Here is a 25,141-nt window from a genome sequence, read left to right on the forward strand (position 1 = left end):
AACCCAGCCACACCTCATCTGCCGCCATGCAGGCCCGGCACTTTGCCGAAAGCCACTCCAAACCTACAAGATAAGTCGCACAAAACTGATTCGACTCAGTGCTAAACCCTCACCTATTGCAGTTCTGTCACGGCAATGTTGCCTGCCTTTCTTGTCCAGCGAAGGCTGCTTGAGTGCTAAAGGGGACTGTCGGTGTCAAAACCGGCGGATCTCAGGTAGGGGGTCCCGAACTGTGCGTCTAGGCGGATGGTAATAGGAGACAAGGGACACGATGTTTTTACCCAGGTTCGGGCCCTCTCGGTGGAGGTAAAACCCTACTCCTTCTTGATTAATATTGATGATATGGGTAGTACAAGAGTAGATCTACCACGAGTTCAGAGAGGCTAAACCCTAGAAGCTAGCCTATGGTACGATTGTTTTTTCGTCCTACGGACTAAAACCCTCCGGTTTATATAGACACCGGAGAGGGTTAGGGTTACACAGAGTCGGTTACAATGGTAGGAGATCTACATATCCGTATCGCCAAGCTTGCCTTCCACGCCAAGGAAAGTCCCATCCGGACACGGGACGGAGTCTTCAATCTTGTATCTTCATAGTCTTGGAGTCCGGCCAAAGATGATAGTTCGGCTATCCGGACACCCCCTAGTCCAGGACTCCCTCAGTAGCCCCTGAACCAGGCTTCAATGACAACGAGTCCGGCGTGCATATTGTCTTCGGCATTGCAAGGCAGGTTCCTCCTCCGAATACTTCATAGAAGATTTTGAACACAAGGATAGTGTCCAGCTGTGCAAAATAAGTTCTAGATACCACCGTAGAGAGAATAATATTTACAAGTTCAATTTGCTGACATATTTCGTGGCGTGACATCATACCACGGCCAAGCCTTTATTCGAATTGTTTTTATTGTTCCACCTCAGTGCGTTTAGCGAAGCGGTTTCCTTGGCACGTCTTGTCAAAGTAGAGATCGTGTCCCCTTATTCCAGGATTATCATCAATACGGGCGTGGGTAACCCAACCGCGCCTGTTGGCACGCCCCCTCTACCGAAGGCGAGTCCCAAACGTCCACGGGGAGGGCTCTTGGTATTCATCCTCTTTATAATGAGACCAAGGCCTGCTCCTTCCTTTCAATCTCAATCGAATCCACCCCTCGCCTCGAGTTCCAACACCCAAAGCTCCAGATTCAGGCGCTTCGGACCTTCGACAATGTCCGGTTCCAACCTGCAAGGCCGGTGGATGCCTTCTTCCGTCATGGAAGAAGACATGCTAAAGCTGAGAGACGCCAGGTATCTAACTGGCGAAATTTCGCATAGGCTGCCTGCCCAAGGGCAGGTTATTCCTACTCCCGAGCCTGGTGAGAGCGTGGTGTTCGTGTCCAATTCCTTCGGGGTTTAGGCTTCCCAACGGACCCCTTCGTGAGGGGGCTCATGTTTTATTATGGGCTGGAATTTCATGACTTGGATCCGGAGTCCATCCTCCACATCTCATCGTTCATTGTCGTATGCGAAGCCTTCCTCCGCATTACCCCTCACTTCAGATTGTGGCTCAAGACCTTCAATGTGGAGCCGAAGATGATCGAGGGGCAGCAGGCGGAGTGCGGAGGGGCTGTTATAAGCAAGAGTGCTGACGCTCCATGGCCCGAGGGCTCTTTTCAAGAGGAGCTTGGTTCGTGGCAATAGGAGTGGTTCTACATCACCGCTCCCAGGGGCACCAGATGGGTGGTGCCACCTGCCTTTCGCTCGAGTCCTCCACAACGGCTGGCGTCATGGGTCAATAAAGGACTGTACTGGGGGCCGTCCAAGGACGTACCTCTATTGCAGGGCCGTATTCGAGACCTCCAAGAGAGAGAGATCAATCTGGTTGTAGTGGTGCAGGTCATGCTGATTCGGCGCCTTCTGCCCTACAAACGTCACCCCCTCCGCCTATGGGAATTCAATCCGGAGGGACCACGAGCTCTCCAACACTTCATGGGCGCGACGCCCATGGAGATGTATAAATTGTTCTTCGGATCACAAGAGATGTGTCCGGACTTGACCGAGGACGCAGGTCTGAGCTGCAATCGCCCGGATACTCAAGTAAGTAGTCTTGTGCCCGGACACGCTATCCGTACATTTATCACAAACTTGCCCTTTAAAGAGCTGTCCCTTGAACAGGAGTGGATAGCAAAAGCAAAACTAATAAGGTGTCCGGCCCCCCTCCCTGAGACCACGCCGGATCCTGTGTTAACCAAGATGCTGGAGGCTGCACCTTTGGAAGAGGGCGAAGGGGGGAACAGGAAAGCTACTGCCTCCGCTAAGGAGGCTTTCAAGAAAGGGGGGATCGAGAATCCCTCCCTCCAGGGGGAGAAGAGGACCGCTTCTGAAGATCCGGAGGCCAAGGCCTCAAAGCGGGGGAAGAAATCTTCACCAGAGGGTCCTGCGCCGGGAGAAGCCCAGGCCGCACTATTTCCCCAAGGGAATCAGCCCTCCAGCGAGCCGTAAGTAGAAAGGGGAGTTTTGTAATAAGGGCATCCCTATTTTTATTTCTGAAGATAACTGAAGTTTTAATTTGTAGTTCGGATCTCAGCCCTTCTCAGCAGAGCTCATCTTCGGGGGATCTTCGTCCGGAGATGATGGAGAGCGAAACGCCTCCATCTGCCGCACCATCAGGCGGGGCGGACGACCCTGAGATGTCGTCGCGGAGGGTTTCCCCGAGTCCGGCGGGGCCGGAGGGTCCAGCACCAACTGGTGTACGGTCGGAGGAGCTGAAGGGTCTGCTCGGGCAAGCGTCTATCTCAGAAGATCACCATGCGTTAATGGGCGCAATGATTGAAAGGATTTCATCCGCTGAGAGCAGATTGCATGAAGCCGTCAGAAGTTTACTGACGGGGTTTGAGGTACGCGAAAATGATGTACCTTCTGAGAGTTTTGCATATAGAATTCGCCCTATATAGATAGTAGTCCCTGAGTCTCGGTACGTTGTCAAAGGTGACAGCATGCCGAGGATCATAATCTCAGTTGTGAGATGTCGCCTTTCCTATATAGGTGGCGGAGCATTCGGTGGCCAGCCGAACTGATGGATTTGCCGAACTAAAGTGGCAACTTGACGTTGCGGATGCGTACATCACGCTGGTCAATAAGTGACTTGACGAGTCACAAGGTATGTGGCTTCTCCGTGGACACCTGGTAAGGGAGCTTGACTCCCGTGCCTTACACCATGTATGCTTTATGCAGATGGTGCCGCGGCTATGGAGAACCTTCGGGTGGAGCTCGCCCGATCCAAGGAGCAAGCCAGAAAAAGTAATACGGCTGCCTTGAAGGCGGCCGAAGAGCTAAAAGCCGAATAGTCTGCTCACTGCCGAAGCAGGGATGAAATGGCTGAGATGGCCGTGAAGCTGAAGAATGCTACCGAGCGCTGCGAGTTTCTTGAAAAATAACGCCGAGCGGAGCAAGAGGACCTGAAGAAGGCCACCGCCGAAGCCAAGGATGCCTGCTCCGCGATGATAGCTATAAAGGAGGAGCTGCGTCAAGCCGGGGATATCGCGGCTGGAAAGCCCTTTCTGCTGCGGAGGAAGTTCACGGATCCGAAGTATGCTCAGTTGGGCCAGCTGTGGGGTGCGGAGGATGCTTATCTGGATTTGGCGGTGAGTGTCGCAGACGCGGTCGCACACTTCCGAGGCCAAAAGGATCACGGAATGGAAGAGCTTTTTTGGTCGCAGTTCCATAATCCAGAGCGTCCACTTCCATTAACCGATCGGTTAGCCGAATGGGCTGAGCTGAATAGGTTGTCCGGACTTGCCATGAAGGATGTCGTGACTCATTTGTGGCCGAAAAGGCCCGAGCCGAAGAGTTATTTTGGCTTGGTGCAGCAGTTCCTTGATGTGGTGCCGCATATCGATGCAATGAAGCGGTCGGCATGCATAGAGGGTGCGCGGATGGCTCTTGCCCGTGTCAAAACATACTGGGCAGAGATGGAGGCCACCGACGTTGCATCCCAGGATTCTGACCGAAGCCGAGTACCTGCCAAGCACTATTTTGAGGAAGTCCTGCAGGGCGCTCATTTAATAGAGACGCAGTGCTCGAAGGATATTATGTTCAAATGACATGTATGATTTGTGAAACCATGTTTCAAATATAATATAAGGGCTTTTTATAGTTGTGCGTTCAAGTATTGAAATACCTCCTATGCGTCCGCTTAATGTATATGTGTATATAACCTGAAAGATGGCAGTCTTCGGCTTCAGCCCCCACGCACATAGTGCGGGGGTGTTTGCAAAAAAGCGCATTTTCACACTTAATCCAACGTCTTGGTCCTGTGAAGGAGGTGATAGCATAGAAAACTAGGCAACCGGAGTATAATGCTTTATCACTTTCACTTAGCCATAGGAGTTCGATGGTGGGGCTACTATATAGCCCCTATGGGTACCGCGCTCTCCGAATTCAGGGCGCGTATGTGCCTGACCGGGAAACGGTCCTTCGTTAAAGCGGAGGAATTCTAAACATTCTGGTGGTCCATCGAGTGGTTGACCAGTCTCACGCTATATCATGACAGCCAGTTTTCGGCTTTCTCTACTGAGGTGCTCACCCGACCGAACCGGGGCACAATCGCAGTAGTTCTCCTGGTGCCGCGTTAGCCGATAGAGCGGAACGTAAGGCAGCAAAACACAGGAGCCGGGCAAACCCAACATTTGACAAAAGACATGATTCGGAGCTGATGCATATAAGGCCTAACTCGAGACACCGAACACTCCCTAAGGTATTCGGTCTTTATGAAAACCGGCAGAACAATGCCCTAAGCCCCTAGTGTCCAGGTACGCGCAAAAATTTCTGACGCGGCTGATGCCGAAACGCCAGCCTCCTCCTCGGTTATAGCAAGAAACTGGGGGATGTGTATCAACAAGAGACAGTAAAAAAGGTTTATGCAGGGTCTTAATCTGAAAAGAATCCTTGCGACGGGTCCCTGCTGCACGTCTGCGCCTGTATCTCCGTTGTGCCGTATCCTGGACGGTGTAGCACGGTGTTCATCTGTAAAAGAGAAGAACTTAGTTGGAAAAAAGGATCGTGCGAAAAATGTATTTTTAAAATAAATAAAGTATGATTCAAAAATGAATAAAATTGAGCTTTATTGTCTCTACTGTATATGCGTGCAGCCCCTTGTAAGGGGGTACGCGGCTAGTAAGCCCCTTGTTTATTTATGACGGACTCGCCTAACCATGTCCGGGGTCTGAATGACCTGTTTAGGTGCTTTGATCAGCAAATCCGGATTAGTGTGTGGCTGCCAAGGCAGTCTCACGTTCTTCTGTATTTGAGGAACACTCGAAGTTTCCCTTTAATGAGATAATGCCGCGTGGACTGGGCATTTTAAGTGTAAGAGATGCATAATGCGGTATTGCGTTAAAGCGGGCGAAAGCTTCGCGTCCCAATAGTGCTTGATAGCTATTTTTAAATGGGGCGATGTGGAAGACTAACTTTTCGCGACGGAAGTTGTCGGATGAGCCGAACACAACTTCTAGTGTTAGAGAGCCCATACAATGGGCATATGGGCCTGGCATCACTCCTTTAAAGGAAGTGTTGCTATGGCGAATTTTGGTTGGGTCTATCCCCATTTTGCGGATTGTGTCCTGATATAGCAGGTTTAGATCACTGTCGCCGTCCATTAGGACTTGTGTAAATTGTAGTCCGTCGATTATAGGATCTAATATCAAAGTAGTCCATCTTGCGTTCCAGATACTTCCGGAGTAATCCTGATGGTCAAAAGTGATTGGTTTTGACATCCAGTGTCGGGACTCCGCTGGGGTGGACCGTGCGGCGCGTATTTCAATGGGCGTCGCTCTATTTTTCCCTGTTGTCACTTGAAGTGAGTTTACTGTTTTGACCTCTTGTGGGAAATTCTTTTGTTTTCCGGTGCTCTGCTTGTGGGGTTCGTCATCGTCCTCACTGGTGTGTCGAGCCCCTTGTGTTCGGCGTTAAGTCGGCCAGACTGTTTGAAGACCCAGCAATCTCTGTGGGTATGGTTTGCAGGCTTCCCGGGTGTACTGTGGATTTGACATATCTTGTCCAAGATTTTGTTTAGGTTGGATAGCTTGTCGATGTTGTCCTTAAGAGGCAGTTTTTTGTTGTTCTGCCAAGAGCTTTTGAATCCAGCGTTAACTGACGTGCTCTTCGGACTATTTCCTTTGGTCCGGCGCTGGTCCTTGCTGCGTCGTGGTTTCCCATTTCCATCCCTGACTTCGGATGTACTTGGGTCGCTGGTACTGCACCTTGCCAGCGGTGTGCCGTGGTGTTCGAATACTCGACGTGTTGTATTGCTTTCTAGAGCTTGCTTTCTTGGCCCATAGATAGACCCGGCTGGGCCGTCCTTTTGGTGCGGATCCTTATGGGATCGCGTGCCGGCTTGTGTGTGGCGCCGCTTGCTGCTCTTTGTTTGTCATGTGGTTGTCTATCCGACCAGGCTGCCTCTTTGTTCTTTGATTGCGGGGGCTCTATGGCCTCCTCGTCAAATTCGGGCAGTAGTTTGCGCTTCGGGTAGCTCTTTGTTTGGCGACTATCGCCGTATTTGTCTGCGGTCTTGAGTACTTTACTCCATCTCATTCTGAGTCCGTCTTCCGCTGTTCTGAGCTTCCGCTTCTGCTTTTTCAGACTACGTGCAGTGGCGACGAGCCTTTTGTGGAGGTTCTTCTGCTCCAACGATGTGTCCGGCGTGAGATCGCCCGGACTGTTGTCTTCGCCGGGGACGGATTGTTTATCCAAGTTATCCTGTTCGGATTGTTGCTCGAGGGCATGTTCGTCGTCCACCGGTTCACCCTGCTCTATGGCTGGGTTTGTATGGGTGATGTCGAGGCAGGACTTTGGGCGGCGCTTTCGTCGCCGTTTTGACTGCTTTTCGAGGGAATTGTCCTTCGCACGTCCCGTTGTTCCTCGTTATCGCTTCCTTTAGGTGTATCCACCATATATACATCGTGAGTTGAGGTGGCCTTCCATTGCCCTGTAGGCGCTGGTTCTTGGTCGTCTCCGGCATCGTCGTCCATACCGTCGATGTCTTCGGAGTCGAAGTCTAGCATGTCAGTTAAGTTATCGACAGTGGCTACGAAGTGGGTGGTGGGTGGGCTTTGAAACTTTTGTCGTCCGCATCCCAACCGCCCTGACCATAATCCGGCCAGGGCTCTCCTGATAAAGAGAGACACTTTAGCAAATTTAGGATGTCACCAAAGGGCGAGTGCTGAAAGATGTCCGCAGTGGTGAACTCAATGATCGGCGCCCACTTGGATTTGATTGGCAGGGACGCGGAAGGTTCGGAGTCCGGAGAGGAGTCTGGCACCTTGGAGTCACGGGCTTCGCAAAGGACAGGGTTGGTATTCGGCTCTATCGCCGTAGAGGTAGCAGCCCCCGAGGCGGTGTCCAGCCACCCGTCCTCGATCAGCGCAGTCGGCTCCGAGCTAAGGGTCGGAGCGGATACTTGTGCGGCCTCTAGGGCACTGTCCGGCGGCAGAGCTAGATCATGCCCATCGTAACAGTGTGGCGCGCTTGGCTGTGGCTCGAACCCGTCGAAGATCAAGTCTCCGCGGATGTCAGTCGTATAGTTCAAACTTCCAAATCTGACCTGCTGGCCAGGGGCGTGGCTTTTGATCTGCTCTAGATGGCCAAGTGAATTGGCCCGCAGTGCAAAGCCGCCGAATACGAAGATCTGTCCTGGGAGAAAAGTCTCACCCTGGACCACGTCGTTGTTGATGATCGAAGGAGCCATCGGGCCTATAGGTGACGACACAGAGGAACTCTCAATGAAAGCACCAATGTCGGTGTCAAAACCGGCGGATCTCGGGTAGGGGGTCCGAAACTGTGCGTCTAGGCGGATGGTAACAGGAGACAAGGGACACGATGTTTTTACCCAGGTCCGGGCCCTCTCGGTGGAGGTAAAACCCTACTCCTGCTTGATTAATATTGATGATATGGGTAGTACAAGAGTAGATCTACCACGAGATCATAGAGGCTAAACCCTAGAAGCTAGCCTGTGGTATGATTGTTTTTTCGTCCTACGGACTAAAACCCTCCGGTTTATATAGACATCGGAGAGGGTTAGGGTTACACAGAGTCAGTTACAATGGTAGGAGATCTACATATCCGTATCGCCAAGCTTGCCTTCCACGCCAAGGAAAGTCCCATCCAGACACGGGACGGAGTCTTCAATCTTGTATCTTCATAGTCTTGGAGTTCGGCCAAAGATGATAGTTCGGCTATCCGGACACCCCCTAGTCCAGGACTCCCTCAGGGACCTCCTGAGCATCACGACTCAGGGGCTCTTACTGGACCTTGGGCCGCTCACCTCCTGGCCTTGACCACAGCATTGCGACCTGGCATACCAGTGACGGCTGAAGCCCGCCTGGGGACTGGGACTTGTCTGCGTAGAGCACCAAGCCCTCGTGAGGAAAGAAAGGGGGAGCCGAGCGGGACAGGATAAGCATCTCACATCGATTCGTAATAAGGACATAATATTCACAAAAGACATGGCCAGCGCCTTACATACCCCCGCGGGGTGGTACATCGATTCTTTGCATGGAACAAAAGGTGCTAATCCTAAGGAATGCTAACTACAGGCGCCTCCGCAGGAGACGCCCTCATCAACAGTGGGTCGTCAGGCACTGGCGCCAACCCCATCCAAATCAGTGGCATCGATGGCCTGATGCGGCCGCCCTGCTCTGGGAGCGACACGAGCTCGGGGGCTGATAGCTGTCGTTGCTCGTCTCCGGAGTTGCGAGAAGCTCGACGGAGTCGCTAGACCCTCCAGCTCCTCCGCTGCTGCCTCAGGAGCTGCCGGGGAAGCGGTGGGCAGGCCTGGCCCTTGCCACGACGATGCTCCGGCCGCCTTCCTTGGGGCAGCACTCCATCCGGCGTCCTTCTGCGTCGAAGACCTTGAAGAACATCAAGGAGGCGCCATCGTATTCGAAATGAATCACAAGGCCACCTCTAGTTCGGCAGACCCGGGCGATTTTGTCCCAGCCCCGGGTCATGTAAACCTTGCCCGGAGAGACGACCTCGACCTCCGCTCCGGCCACAGGGGTACTGCAGTCGGCGTGCTGCAGCCAGAGCTCAAGAGGCCCCCTCGGTGGGATCTCGAAGGCGAAGGAGGGAGGAAGGCAAATCCAAGATCGAGGAGGCATGGCGGCATGGAGCACAAGCTCGCGAGAGGAGCCCTCGGCATGGACTCCAGGAGGAACGACGCGCACCGCCGTAACCCACCGGCACCGGCGGGGCACCACCGGTGTCGCTCAGCGCCTTCTTCTCCAGGGCCCTCGATTCGGGCGTGCAATGGCAGCGGGAACCCCGGCTGTGGCCGCTCGTACCAGGGCCTCGATGCCTCCTGCCGAGCACCCTCATCTCGGCGGCAGAGGACTAGCCGCATCTTCGGCGGAAGCGGGTCGGGACCCTCTCGGGGGGCCTTCCCCTTCTCTTCTGTAGAAAACCGGCGGATTGGCGCCATTGGCGTAATGTGGAGCAAGGGCGAGGAAGAAGAATAAAAGGAGTAGTGGGAAGGAATGGACTGGAAGGGCTCGTGCCGTTCCGTACATATAGCCGGAGAAGGCCAACCGCAGGCCTCCACGATCGCAGGTAATCATGACCCATTTTTGCATGCAGGGACTTGTCAAGTCGTGCGGTTATCGAGGCGTCGTGGGGAAGCAGAGACGCCCACGTCCAATCAATCGCCACGCGGCACCCAAGGCCGCAGGCTATTGGGGCCCGCGGCGCTTCGCACTTGCCCCTTCGCTTCTCTGCTAAGCCAAGTCCGGGCGCGCCTTGGGCCCGGGGGCTACTGTCGGCGTTCTGAGAACGGGGGTCCCCAGACTTGCCTGCTTGCGGCCTGCGGCGTGGCTCAAGTGGGGGCCCAGTACAGTGCAGCTTCATCAACTCAATCTCAAGACCCTCGCGAGGGGCCAAGCCTCGCGGGGCGGATGACAGGAAGCTTCCTCAGGAGCAGCCTCATCAGGCAGGCTTGCGAGGAGGCGGAGAGATCAAGGAAGGGTACCTTGCGAGGTGCCCATGACGCAAGCCATGACGATCAAGACCAGGCGGGCGCCAGGCGGGCGCCGGCCTGTGCAGCGTCCTTGTTTCCCCTTCGATGCAAAGGGGGCAAGCACATGCCAAGGCAACAGGCAAAGGTTACCGTTTTGGTGCAATGAGACCAAGACTAGCAGAACGGCAGGATGGAGGTCATCGTGGAGCCCAGGACAGCGTCATCGTTAGAGCCTTTGGCAGCTGAAGACCAACTTTAGCCAGGATAAGTGTACTAGATGTTCCCCTTCAAAATGGCCAATTGTTGGCACCCTTCCCGCTCATTATTTGGGAAAGAGGCCCAGGGCCTCCCTCTATAAATAGGGCTAGCCACCACAGAGTAGAGGCATCTAGAGAACAGATCGACCAAGGAGATAGACTAGTGAGAGAAGCAACTGAACTCACCCAAGCAGTGCATCGCACCAGCTCAAGAACAGCCCCTCGCGAGGTTGTTCCCCCTTTGTATTGTTCACCATCAGCCCCTGAGGCAATTCACCACACCACACACTGGAGTAGGGTATTACACCACAATGGTGGCCTTGTCGGTGTTCTGGGAATGGGGGTCCCCAGACTTGCCTGCCTGCGGCCTGCGGTGTGGCTCAAAGGGGGGCCCAGCACGGCCCACCTTCATCAACACAAGCTCAAGACCCTCGCGAGGGGCCAAGCCTCGCGGGGAGGACGACAAGGAGCTTCCTTAGGCACGGCCTCATCAGGCTGGCTCACGAGGAGGCAGATAGATCAAGGCGGGGTACCTCACGAGGTGCCCATGACGCAAGCCATGACGACCGAGGGCGCCAAGCGGGTGCCAGCCCATGCAGTGTCCTCCTTTCCTCTTTGGTGCGAAGGGAGCAAGCGCAGGCGAGAGCGTCAAGCAAAGGCATCCATGTGCAACAAGACCAAGACCAGCCCAACGGCAGGAAGGAAGTCATTGTGGAGCCCAAGCGGGCGTCACCACCAGAGCCTTTGACAGGCGAGGACCAACTTTAGTTAGGATAAGTGTACCCGATGTTCCCCTTCAAAATGGCCAATTGTTGGCGCCCTTCCCGCTCAATAATATGGAAGAGGCCCAGGGCCTTTGCCTATAAATAGGACTAGCCACCCCCAGGGTAGAGGCATCGAACAGACAGACAGACAAAACCCTCGCCAAGAAACCAGTAGAGAGAGCGACTGAACTCCCCTAGCAGTTCATCGCACCAACCAAGAATAGACCCTCGCGAGGCTGTTCTTCCTTTGTACTATCCCTCATCAGCCCCAGAGGCAATCCACACACCACACACTGGAGTAGGGTATTACACCACAATGGTGGCCTGAACCAGTATAAATCTTGTGTCCCTTGTGTTGTTCCTTTCGTAGCTTAGATCCTAGCGAGCCGGCGAGGAGCAGGTAGGTAGAGGGCGAAATCTCCGTGCGCACCCCACTGTTCGAACCTCAAGGGTCTGCCGGAACCAAAAATCCGACATTTGGCGCGCCAGGTAGGGGTGTGCCGAAATTCGTCTTCCGTCGCCCAGTTCTTCTCCGACCATCGCATCCATGTCTGACGCTCGTCGGTCCCGCGCCGAGCGCCGAGCCGCCCTCGCTTCCCGTGTCACCTAGACGGCTCCCGTCAGCGGGCTCCCTCATCGTTCCCCGTCACCTGCCGTCAACGCCGCCACCGGCCCGGCGGGGAACGAGCAGCAAGCATCGTCCCAGCATCCCTCCGTGGCCTCTTGGGAAGAGCTACGTGGCCTCTTCCTCGCCCACCACGTCGTGCCGGCCTCCCCGGTCATCGCGGCCCTCCTGGGCGGCTCGCAGGCGCCACCCTCCAGTCACTACGTCAAGCCATTCGTCCGCCGGGTCGGCGCCGCCTCCACGCGGCACGGGGCTCCCCCGGACCGGTCAGAGCCACATGCCAGGCTGGCCTTCAGCTCGGAGGACCACCCCTCCAACTCGGCCTGCTCGGGTGCGCTCCCCATGCTGTGCACCCCCACCATCTGCCAGGTGGCTGTCACCAGGACTCTCATCGACGGCGGCACGGGCCTCAGCGTGATCTTAGTTGAGGCCTTCAACCTCCTCTGCATACCCCGGGAGCGGCTGCAGCCCAGCCGGCCCTTCTCGGGCGTCGGGGGCGGGTCGTCCAGCTCCTTGGGACAGATCCGGCTCCCAGTAACTTTCGGCACCTACGACAATTTCCGCACGGAGCTGGTCGATTTCGATATCGCCCCCATTGGCCTCCCCTACAATGCCATCCTCAGCTATCCAGCACTGGCCCAATTCATGGCCGCGACTCACCCGGTGTAAAACCTTATGAAGATGCCCGGGAGTAGTGGTGTCCTCACCGTGCCTGGGGACACCGGGGATGCGCTGCGAGCACTCAAGCTTGCCTTCAAGACGGCGGCGTCAGCACAGCCCGCTGACGCGGGGACCCCCGAGCCCAAGGGGGCTGCACCAACCAAGAAGAAACAGTTGTTCACCCAAGACGAGGAAGAGACCAAGCAGATACCCATCGACGAGGACGGGTCCACTAGCACCACTTTCACCATAGGCGCCAACCTCGAGCCCGAGCAGGAGGAAGCCCTGGTCAAGTTCCTGCGTGCAAACAAGAAGGTATTCGCCTGGGAGCCTGATCAGTTGGCAGGGATCCCATGGGGCATAATCGAGCATCACCTCAATGTGTGCCCCAACGTGCGCCCCGTGAAGCAGAAAGCGAGGCGGCAGTCCGCTGAAAAGCAGGCCTTCATCGTCCAGGAGACCCGCAAGCTAGAAGCCGCGGGGGTCATTTGCGAGGTTCGATATCCAGATTGGTTGGCCAACCCTGTGGTTGTGCCAAAGAAGGGAGGGAAGGAGCGTATGTGTGTCGACTTCACCAACCTCAACAAAGCATGCCCGCAAGATCCGTTCCCACTCCCTCGCATCGATCAGATCGTCGATTCCACCGCTGAGTGTGACCTGTTATGCTTCTTGGATGCCTTCTCCGGGTATCACCAGATCAAGATGGCGGTGGAAGACGTGGAGAAGACGGCCTTCCTGACCCCGTGTGGGGTGTACTGCTATACATGCATGCCATTCAGACTGCGCAACGCGGGGGCAACCTTTCAGCGGCTCATGCACATCACCTTGGGCCCGCAGCTTGGGTAGAATGTGGAAGCTTATGTCGACGACATTGTGGTGAAGTCTCGCGAGGCCAAGACCCTGATACAAGACCTGGAGGAAACCTTCGCAAACCTCAACGCAATGAACCTGCGGCTCAACCTAGAGAAGTGTGTGTTTGGAGTCCCCTCTGGCAAGCTCTTGGGCTTCCTCGTGTCCCACCGAGGCATCGAGGCCAACCCAGAAAAGGTCAAGGCGGTCGAGGACATGAGCCCGCCAAAGACCCTCAGAGAAATGCAGAAGCTCACTTGGCGTGTGACTGCGCTGGGGTGCTTCATCTCCAAGTTGGGGGAGCGAGCACTGCCTTTCTTCCAGCTGATGAAGAAAAAGGGGCCCTTTGAATGGACTGAAGAGGCCGACAAGGCGTTCCAAGATCTCAAGAGATACCTAACCAGCCCTCCGGTGATGGTGGCCCCACGCCCTCAAGATCCCTTGGTGCTCTACCTTTCCGCCACTCCCTACTCCGCCAGCGTGGCTCTGGTGGTGGTTAGGGAGGAGCGTCGGACCAAAGCCGTGGCAGCTACCCGTGTCAAGGCAAAGCAGGACCAAGAAGGACTCGCAGAGATCACTACCACGGCTGAGAAGGGTCAGCCGCCGCAGGGGAGCACACTGGGAACGGAAGAGGCCCCTCCCCCAGGCAACTAGCTTCTGGAGGCTCCACCGCCTTAGGAGGCGCCACGGTCTCCGGAGGACGCCACCAGCACCGGCGCTCCAAGCCTCATCGAGCACCCAGTGTACTTTGTCAGCACGATATTGCGGGATGCGAGGGCACGGTACCCCATGCCCCAGAAGCTCCTCCTCGCGCTACTGGTGGCCTCTCACGAGCTGCGGCACTACTTTCAGGGTCACCCTATCAAGGTTGTCTCGGCATACCCCTTGGAAAGGGTGCTTAGGAGCCCAAACTCAGCCGGAAGGGTCGCCGAGTGGAACATTGAACTGCAAGCGTTTCAGCTCGAATTCAGCACTACCAGAGTCATCAAGGGGGCCGCGCTAGCGGATTTCGTGGCTGAATGGACAGAGGCACCGGGCCTCAAGGCCGGCGAGGATCGATCCCTCTCCCCGGGAAGCGAGGCGCCAGAAGGCTGGGTCATGTACTTCGACGGGGCGTTCTCTAGGCATGGCGCTGGGGCTGGGGCGGTGATCATATCTCCCACTCAGGACAAGCTCTATTACGCCGTGCAGCTCTGTTTCCAGCAAGGCGAAAAGGTCTCCAATAACATAGCAGAGTATGAAGGTCTGATAGCAGGCTTGAAGGCCGCGGCTGCCCTAGGGGTAAAGCGCCTTACCATCAAGGGCGATTCGCAGCTCCTCGTCAATTTCTCCAACAAAGTGTACGAGCCAAAAGATGAGCACATGGAGGCCTACCTTGCGGAGGTCCGCAGGATGGAAAAGCAGTTCTGGGGGTTGGAGTTGCAGCATGTGCCCCGTGGCACCAATCAGGAGGCCGATGACATCGCCAAACGAGCATCCAGGCGGTTACCTCAGGAGCCTGGCGTCTTCGAGGAGCGGCTCTTCAAGCCATCGGCCATGCCATCACTATCAAACACGGCGCAGCCTTGGGAGGAGCTCCCCAGCCACCTGCCTCGGGAGCTCCGGTCTATGGCCCAGCCTCAGGAGCGCGCCTGCTCCTGACGATGGAGCCTCAGGAGGGGTGCTGGATCACAGAGCTCCGGAGTTACTTAATGCAAGGGACCCTGCCGGAGAAGGAGGAGGAAGCGGAGCGTGTGGCGCAGCAAGCCACAACGTACTGTATCAGGGATGGAGAACTCTACCGGAAGCGACCAAATGATGTGTCCCTATGCTGCATATCCAGGGAGCAAGGGAAAGAGCTGTTGGCGGATATACACGATGGAGACTGTGGGCACCACTCGTCATCACGGACCGTCGTGGGCAAGGCATTCCGCAGCGGCTTCTATTGGCCTACTGCGCTCAATGACGCTGTCGAACTAGTGAAGGCTTGCGAAGCCTGCCAATTCCATGCCAAGCAGATCCATCAGCCGGCAGGAGGTCTACAGACTATACCCCTCTCGTGGCCATTCGCAGTCTGGGGCTGGATATCCTTAGCCCGTTCCCTCGGGCGCCGGGGGGCTATCACTACCTCTACGTCGCTGTGGACAAGTTCACCAAGTGGGCCGAAGTGGAAGCCGTCCGCACCATCCCTGCAGGTTCAGTGGTCAAGTTCATCAAGGGCATCGTGAGCCGGTTCGGGGTGCCGAATCGCATCATCACCGACAATGGTTCGCAGTTCACCAGTAACCTCTTCAAAACATACTGTGCTAACCTTGGAACGCAGATATGCTACACTTCGGTGGTGCACCCCCGAAGCAATGGCCAGGCCGAGCGGGCCAACGCGGAGGTCCTGAGGGGCCTCAAGACCAGAACATTCAAGAAGAAGCTGGAAGCCTGCGACAGAGGTTGGTACGATGAGCTTCAGTCTGTGTTGTGGTCCATCCGCATGACCGCAACCAAGCCGACTGGAGAGACCCCGTTCTTCCTGGTCTATGGAGCCGAAGCGGTCCTCCCTCACAAGGTTAGATGTCGTTCCGCACGGGTCATGGCGTTCGACGAGGCGCAGCAGGACGCCATGCGGGGGATGGACCTCGTGCTGGGGGAGGAGCGTCGCCGAGAAGCCGCCTTGCGAGCGGCGAGATACCAACAAGCACTACGGCAATACCACTGCCGCAACATCCGCCCCAGAACTCTTAAGGTAGGGGACCTCATGCTCAGGTGGGTTCTCTCCAGGGAGGGACTGCATAAGCTCTCTCCCATGTGGGAGGGCCCGTTCAAGGTTGTTCATGTTTCCAGGCCCGGATCCGCGTGCTTGGAGACTCAAGAGGGGGTGTCAGTCCAGAATGCGTGGAACATCCAGCACCTCCGGAGTTTTTACCCTTAAAAGGCCCAGAGCCTGTGAAGAAGGCGAATGCCTGTGAAGATTATCTTTTTAGAAAAGGCTCAGAGCCTGGGAAGAAGGCGAATGCCTGTGAAGATTATCTTTTTAGAAAAGGCCCAGAGCCTGTGAAGAAGGCGAATGGCTGTGAAGATTATCTTTTTAGGAAAGGCCCAGAGCCTGTGAAGAAGGCGAATGCCTGTGAAGATTATCTTTTTGGAAAAGGCCCAGAGCCTGTGAAGAAGGCGAATGCCTGTGAAGACTATCTTTTTGGAAAAGGCCCAGAGCCTGTGAAGAAGGCAAGTGCCTGTGAAGCTGTCGCGTTTTGGAAAAGGCCCGGAGCCTGTGAAGAGGGCCAATGCCCGTGAAGCTTGCTTCCCCCAAGAAAGGCCCGGAGCCTGTGAAGAAGGCCAACGCCTGTGAAGCTCGCCGCCCGTGACACTCTCACGTAATAATGAGTTGGGGTTGTACACGCCCCGGAGTCTCAGGAGCGCCGACCTCAGGCCCTGGGGCTCCCTCCCACGCCCAGTGGCAGCACTTAGCTCCGCACTGGTGAGAAGATGTCAAAGACTAGACTAGGTGCCAGACGTGGCTTTTTCATTTGCTTTCTGCAGTTGGCTAGTTCATTCTCATTTGAAGTTTTATTGAAACTATCGCCGTCTTTTGACTTATGGCTCTTCGACTTTTTGCCCTCCTGCCTCGATTTCTCTTGCGCAAGGTCTCGCAAGGGGGCAGCCCGAGCGCCCTCGCGAGTGTTTCTGTCCTTATTGTTCAAGGTTTCACAACCCGGGTCCACTACAGGAGCACCCCTCCAGTCCGTGCCTCACGGGCACCGCGACACGAATACAGGACCTGGGTCGGTCACCCCCAGGGCTGAGGCTGGGAACTACCTACGCGCGGGCGTGCGGCTGGAAGGCACAATACCGAAATAACGGAAACAGTGCGATGATTAACAGCGATAACCCAAACACACCCCCTCGGGGCCCCACACTACTATCTTTTTACGCAGGAAAAAGGAAAAGAAAGGACAAATCAGGCGTGGCTCGTCCTACCCCGGCCCTCAGGGAAGACTCAAGCCTCCTCCAGGGCTCAGGCGGACTCCCTCTCGCACTTCATCGAGGCGCGACGGCGGGCAGACCCGCTACCACCCACCAAGCAGGCACGACGGTGTGGAGGCTGACCACGGCCGCTGCTAGAAGAGTCGCTGCCAGAAGAAGAACCAATGAAGCTTGAGGAACCCTGGGCGCCGCCAACCACACGCGCACTGTCCTCTCCGTCCTCGCTGGGGCTGGGTCCCCGGCCGCGGTCGTCGTCTTCAGGGCAGCACCCTGCGCGTCGACCATCTTCCCCAAACACCCTCACATAGAGGGTGGCATCGCCATCGAACTTGAAGTGCAGGGTGCACCGACGGCTCAGGCTACGCGCGCGGGCAAACGTCTGCTAGCCGCGGGTCAAGGCCAGGCTCCCGGCTGCGGAGACCTCCAGCGAAGCCCACGAGGCCCGGCTGCAGCAGCCGTCTGCCTGGAGCCAGAGGCCGCCCGGGGCGCCAGCCAGGATCTCACCTAGGAGGAAGCGAGGGAGCTGAAGCCGGGCGCTAGTCGGCATCCGCCGACCACACAACGAACTCCAGCAGCACCTCCGCAGCGTGAAAGCGCGGCCTAAGGGGTCGCACGGCCGAAGCACGCCCCCCGGCCGCGGCCAGCCGCCCGTCACCGCGCGGGAAGTCACCTCCGTGACCGTGGGGAGTTGTCGTGGAGGCCACATGGTGTTTGCGAGGGCGGCCTCGACCGCGCTTGGGCGGGGGAGAGGCAACCTCAACCTGGCGGGCCTTTCCCTTCTCTGCGGCCGAGAACTTCCTTGACGGAGCCATGAAGAAGAAGGAGAAGTAAGAGGGGATAGGATGGAAGGGCACACACTATGCCGTACTTAAAGCCAGAGGAGGCCAACCGCTGACCTCCACGATCGCAGGTAATCATGACCCGCTTTGCAGGCAGGGACTTGTCAATTTGTGAAGTTGCCGATGCGTCATGGGGAAGTGGAGACGCCCGTGTCCAATCAACCGCCACACGGCGCCCAAGGCCGCAGGCTGTTAGGGCCTGCGGCGCTTCGCACTTACCCTTTCGCCTCTCTGCTCGGCCAAATCCGGGCGCGCCTTGGGCCCGGGGGCTACTGTTGTCGTTCTGGGAACGGGGGTCCCCAGACTTGCCTGCCTGCGGCCTGCGGGGTGGCTCAAAGGGGGGCCCAACACGGCCCATCTTCATCAACACAAGCTCAAGACCCTCGCGAGGGGCCGAGCCTCGCGGGGCGGACGACAAGAAGCTTCCTCAGGCACGACCTCATCAGGCTAGCTCACGAGGAGGCGGAGAGATCAAGGCGGGGTACCTCACGAGGTTCCCATGATGCAAGCCATGACGACCGAGGGCGCCAGGCGGGTGCCAGCCCGCGCAGTGTCCTCCTTTCCTCTTTGGTGCAAAGGGAGCAAGCGCAGGCGAGAGCGTCAAGCAAAGGCATCCATTTCGGTGCAACAAGACCAAGACCAGCCCAACGGCAGGAAGGAAGTCATTGTGGAGCCCAAGCTGGTGTCACCACCAGAGCCTTTGACAGGCGAGGACCAACTTTAGTCAGGATAAGTGTACCCGATGTTCCCCTTCAAAATGGCCAATTGTTGGCGCCCTTCCCGCTCAATATTTGGGAAGAGGCCCAGGGCCTTTGCCTATAAATAGGACTAGCCACCCCCAGGGTAGAGGCATCGAACAGACAGACAGACAAAACCCTCGCCAAGAAACCAGTAGAGAGAGCGATTGAACTCCCCTAGCAGTTCATCGCACCAACCAAGAACAGACCCTCGCGAGGCTGTTCTTCCTTTGTACTGTCCCTCATCAGCCCCAGAGGCAATCCACGCACCACACACTGGAGTAGGGTATTACACCACAATGGTGGCCTGAACCAGTATAAATCTTGTGTCCCTTGTGTTGTTCCTTTCGTAGCTTAGATCCTAGTGAGCCGGCAAGGAGCAGGTAGGTAGAGGGTGAAATCTCCACGCGCACCCCAGTGTTCGAACCTCAAGGGTCTGCCGGAACCCGAAATCCGACAGGCCTGAACCAGTATAAATCTCGTGTCCCTTGTGTGTTCTTCTTTCTAGCTTAGATCCTTGTGAGACTTCGAGACATGAGCTGGTAGGGGAAAGATCTTCGTGCGCACCCTAGAGTTCGAACCTCAAGGGTCTGCCGGAACCCGAAATCCGATAGCCGGTTCAGCCGCTCCGTCCTCCACCTCCAAGGAGCTGTTCCGACGATCGCCTCGTCTATCGCGGCTGCTCCATCCCCATAGCACCGCCTTAACCTGCTCCACCGAAACCACAGCATCCTCACCGACTCCTCGGACGAAGCCGAGGCCTACTCGGCGCCACCAAAGAGGTTGTACACTCATTACATCACACCTTCTCCTTAACTCGACCTCCCGGCGCCAACAGTGTTCCATCCCGCACCCCATGGAGCGGCTACCTTGAAGCCGACGCCGCGGGCGACATCTCCATGGCGGCTCTCCCCCGAGGCGAGGCCCCTTCAGTGGCAGCGTCCATACCATCTGGATCTGCTGCTGCTGCTGCTCTCCCCCTGGCTCGTGTTGCTGCTCTGCTCCGATTAAGCCACACTTCAGTCGACTAAATCGACTTTTGGGTCAGTCGATTTTCAGGGCTTGGGGGGGCTCGCCGGAGTTAAGGAAGAACCACCCGCAGTGGGGATGGGGGCTCACTGGAGAGGTACCCCACTATCTATCTTAGGGTTAAGGGTGGGGGCGGGGGGCCTAGAGGGCTGGCCGGGGCAGTGGTGGCAAGTTGTTTCGGGGCGGCGAAGCGGCGCTGGGGTTGGCGGTTCGGCCGGTGGTGGCTGGCGGCTCAGGGGGGTGCAGGTTGAAGATGAACTGCATACCCTCCCTAAACTACATGTCAAGTGCCTCTCTGCTACCATTGCGTTTAGTTTTGACAGTAGCATTCATATTCCACAGTAAATTTCAGTTTCGACAGTTAAGTTCAGAGTCAACAGTTTTTACCTCATCTGTTGTAGTAAGGTGGTTTTTTGTGATGTTAATTTTACATTCATTTTACATCATCTATTGGTGATGCTATTAGAATCCCACTTGAGATTGATGATGTCTGTCTTGTGCTGCTTCAGCCTTGACGTCTTACGGCTCACCGGAGCTGCTCCAATGACAGAACGATCCATCACAATAGAGCAGTGCCCTGGACGCCGTCTACAGATTCCTCAGATCTTCCTCCACACCTTTGATAGCCACCTCTGCTTCAACTGCTTCAGCGACCAACCCAATGATGTTGAGGTCGACACGGCTACGGCAAAGAGGTTGTACACTTGTTGCATCACTTATTACTATACATTCATGTCGATTCGTTAGGGCTATTTTGGTTCAACGGAAAAACGCCGATCCACTGGTTGTTACCATCACTCTAAATTTCTGCATGCTCTCCTTACATAATCTCACCATATTTTTTTCGTATGCATGTCAGATATTGTACATAGTCATGCTGAACATGTAGAGAAAAAGAGAAGAGTTTTGCGCGGCAATACAATGTCATGCAGACATTGCTCCATGGTGGGTTCAATGGCAAACCCTTCCCACTCCTCTCCAGATTGTAATCCAGAGGAAGATATCTGTTCTGAGGCGGATTCAGACGCCGCTGACCACTCCTATTTACCCCCCAAGGTGTTTGCTCTACCTTGGCATGATAATGTTAGTCATATCATGCATATGTTGCCTTGCAGTGCCTACTTTTGACATCATATATGTCATCTGCTTAGTTTAGACATGTTCTGTAACGCCACATGTTTAGTTTCTATACCATATATGGGAATTATGCAGTCTCAAGTCTTTTAGCCAGCCATAATATATGTGAAATGTGCAATGCCATCCTGTTTAACCAGACATCATATATTTGAATGATATCTTGCCCATCCTTTTCTTCATTACATTTCCATTTGTTGACAATGTTTGTACATTAAACTACTCTTCCTGTGAATCAGCCATTTGGGTGGGAGATGGAAAAATCCGGAGTGAAAACAAGGCCTTCAGAGCAGACAGTGCTACCTGTCGAAGCAGATCTCTTGTTGGGTCCCGATAGCTCCTCAGAGATGGATTCAGAGATAGATGACCAGTCCTATTCCACCACTGAGGTGTATGCTCTAATTTGGCACAGTTATACTGCTCATATCATGCATACGGTGTCTTGCATTGCATAGTTTAGACATCATATACACAATATTCAACACCATGTTCTTAGTTCAGACATCATATCGAATGCCCTCTGTTTAGCATATAAATCACATATGTGAATTAAATGATGCGATCCTGATTACTTAGATAACATGTAGGTGAATTATGTCGTGCAATCCTGTTTAGTTATTCGTCATATCTTTGAATTATGTTATGCTATGCTATCCAGTTTAGATGGACATCATATATGTGAAATTATGTCATGATATCCGTTTTAGTTAAACAATATACATGTCAACTATTTCATGCCCTCTTTTTTCCACACTATCTATTGCATCTGTCTCTCATACAATGTCTGTACATTCAACTATGTTTCCTGTTTATCAGCCATTTGAACTGGAGCGAGTGATGCCAGTATCTAGCGGACTAAAAACACTGTCTTCAAATAAAACAGTGCTACCTCTTGGTGGAGATAGCATCCCGGTTCTACATGCACAAGAACCAGCCCTACCACACATAACCCAAACTCTTGTAGATTGTACCCCTATTGCGATGGACAGAGAACCAGCTTCACCCAATCTAACCCCAACCCCAGCCGATAGTAACCCAGTTCCTGTTGACACAACACCATCTCCACCATAGGGCTCCCAAACAAGAGCAGTTAGTAAGGCAGCTCCAATGCCCAAAGGGCCAGTACTATCACGGCGAACCCCAACTCCACCAGTTAGTACACCTATTCCTGTGGAGGAAGCACAACCAGCTAGTCGTAGTTTAGCATCTATCGCATTTGATGTTGTTAAATCGTATGTGCATATCTTCCCATCTTGGAAATATTATACTGAAGATGAAGGAAAATGCCAGTTGCAGGTGTTTGTCCAGGAGTTATGTGTCAGTAATGTTATTCATGGCAATTACTTTGCTTTGTCCCATACATCCTACCTCCATGATGGTTATAATACAACATATTTTCCCATTTTTCTCCATAGAGAAGGACCGATTTGGAAACTCAGGATGAGGTAACCCGTGCTAATACCTCTGCTATCTTCAAGAATGCTTGGTGGCAGTATCGGAATTACCTGAAGAAAACGTACTTCACCAGCAAAGCAACTCATCAAATTCCCTTACGTTCTCCTGAAACACATTTACTAGACGATGACTGGGAATGCCTTGTTCTGTATTGGTCCCAAACCATGAATGTGGTAAGGTCTATAAGCTCATTTTCTATTTTTAAGTATTATATTCTTGCGTCTTACTGTACTCTGTTCATGTAGAACAAGTGCCTAAACCTGAAGAACAACTGTTCTAATTTAAGATTCCATTGCTATCATAGTTCAAAAAAGCTCTAGGCGTTAACTGTGCGTTTTGCCACCGCCTTGCGCTTTACTGACCAAAGCGCATGCTTATGTACAGTTATGCACAGATTAAGCGTAGTTATGCGCAATGCGTTTTGCCAACGCCTAGAGCCTAGGCGCTCTTAAGCGCTCGCTTAGGCGCGCCTTTTTTTTAACTATAATTGCTTTTCTCTTGTATCACTGTATTTACTCATACAAACTTATTTTTAAATTGAAGGATTCAATCGAAACTCCAATGGCACAGCAGGTATGTTCACGCATGTTTCTTTAACAGGTTTGCTCTTATCAATAGCTCTGTTGATTTCAATTTCAATTGTGTATACAGTTGACTTTCATATCATGCACATTACTAGCATCACAACAGAGCCAATAGTGTTCTTGTACATGTAGACCCGTGGTACCCATCTGAAATCTTGTTGTGTCGTGTAGTTTCCCACGCTTTGTATTCTTTCACTGCTGCTTTGTCTTGAACTGATATGATTTGAACCGTGTCTCTATTTTGATTTGGCAAGACAATGCAGTGACCATAGGACATACATATATGTTTGTTTGATGCTTTTATTATGTACTAGTACTACGCAATAGAAGACTTGGTAGTTTAATCTTGTCCACCTTACTAATGAACTGGTTCACCGAAATGAGTTTCATATACTAGTACATGCTAAACTTGTAATGTGTCTGCTTGTTTCTTCTCTTAGAATGCTGACAGAATATTGGGAAAGAGTGCCTTATTAAGCAATGGTAAAGGAAGTAATGCAGATAAGGTTCAGGATAGTGACACATCCTTGTCGGTCTCCAACAAAGCTGATAAAACAGCTAAGGGAGACTATCTTGAAGACAGTGAGACAACCCCAAAGTCCTGTCTTGGTTTAGTGTTCGAGTTACTGGCCACTACCGCTTGCACAAGCTATTCAAACTCACTGTCTGAATCAGTTTGGTTTCTTGAGTCTCAACTACAAGCTGAAAAATATCGATCAGCTGTGCTGCGACAAGAAGCGGAAGGACTGCGGAAGTCCCTGGAGCATTCAGGTGCATACTTTCTAGTGCAACAGCAAGCGTTGGAGGATTTTAGCGCCAAACAGGACAAAACTAATAAGCTTGCTAAGCTTATTGCCAGCATGGTGGATACCCAGGATAATGTTTCTTGAGCTCTTCTAAAGTTGTTTCAGTTATGCTCTTGTTTTGCTGCCACGTTTATTTGCACTGGTGGCCAATTTTGACGGCCAGTGTATGTAATGTGCTGCTTTGTTCCCTATATTTGCACTGGTGGCGAACTTTGATGCCCAGTGGATGTAATATGTGTAATAGCAGTAATAGGCTAGCATTAATTGCTTGCTTATTTATTTCCTTATTGTCTTATTTAGTTGTTTGCTTGTAGTCACTGCAGTTCTTTTTCTGTGTTTTTCTAGTGGCCACAATAGCCTATTTTCGGTAACTAGGCCAAAATAATCATGGCAACACACGGGCTGTTGTAACCATGGGCCTCCTGCAGGCCGTATGATCCATGGGCCTTCTTCCGGTCGTAGGATCCATTGGCCTTCTATACAGGCCGTAGGATCCATTGGCCTTCTATATGGGCCTTAGGATTCATGGGCCTTCTACGGGCCGTAGGGTCCATGGGCCTTCTACGGGCCATATGATCCATGGGCCTTCTACGGGCCGTACTATCCATGGGCCTCATACGGGTCGTAGGATCCATGGGCCTTCTACGGGGTGTATCATCATTTCGCCAATCATGGGCCGTACTATTCGTGGACCATAACGGGCCGTTAATAGGCTATATTTGATAACTCTATGAAAACAGCCCAACGGGTTTTTTTGACATGAAAACGGCCCAATGTATTAACGGTCCACAAACGGGCCGACTGTAACGACGGGCTGAATTTGGCCCACAAGCAGAAAATGACAGTAATGGGCCGTATGTAACCGAATGCTACAAATGAGCCCAAGAATCAATGGGCCCTGAGAAGGCCGAAAGATAACTTGGGATGGAAACGGCCCAATGGAATAACAAGCCGTTAATGGGTATAAAGTGATACACTGTTCATTACGGGCCAGTTTCACCACGGGCCGTTAATGGGCCAAGAGTTACAAAGGGCCTCATATGGGCCAAAAGAAGTCATGGGCCACACATGGGCCGGAAGTTAAAATGGTCTAGAATCATATTGCATGGCCCAAATGACGCTACTAGGCCTAATTCAGAGAGGTCGTAACGGGCCCTGGGTTAGCGGGCTGTAAATGGGCTATATGCGAACAGGCTGTTAACAGGCTTTCCATGGGCCGGCCCGCCACCTTTTGACCAAGTCAAATGGGCCAGCCTTTTCATAGGAATGGGCCTCTATTGGGCCATGTCACGTGTCACTGTATTATAGGCGCTTTCGGTCCAATGAGTGGATGACATATGTCCCAATGGTGAGCCGACACTTGTTTCCTCCAACCAATGATGATTTTACACGTGGAAAATCCCCATTGGTCGGGGCTGTTAACGGGTTATCGGATCCAAATGCGGACCCGATAGCTTAACGGCGTTC

The sequence above is a fragment of the Triticum aestivum genome, chromosome 3B (genome assembly GCF_018294505.1).
Source record: "Triticum aestivum cultivar Chinese Spring chromosome 3B, IWGSC CS RefSeq v2.1, whole genome shotgun sequence".
Lineage (NCBI taxonomy): Eukaryota > Viridiplantae > Streptophyta > Magnoliopsida > Poales > Poaceae > Triticum > Triticum aestivum.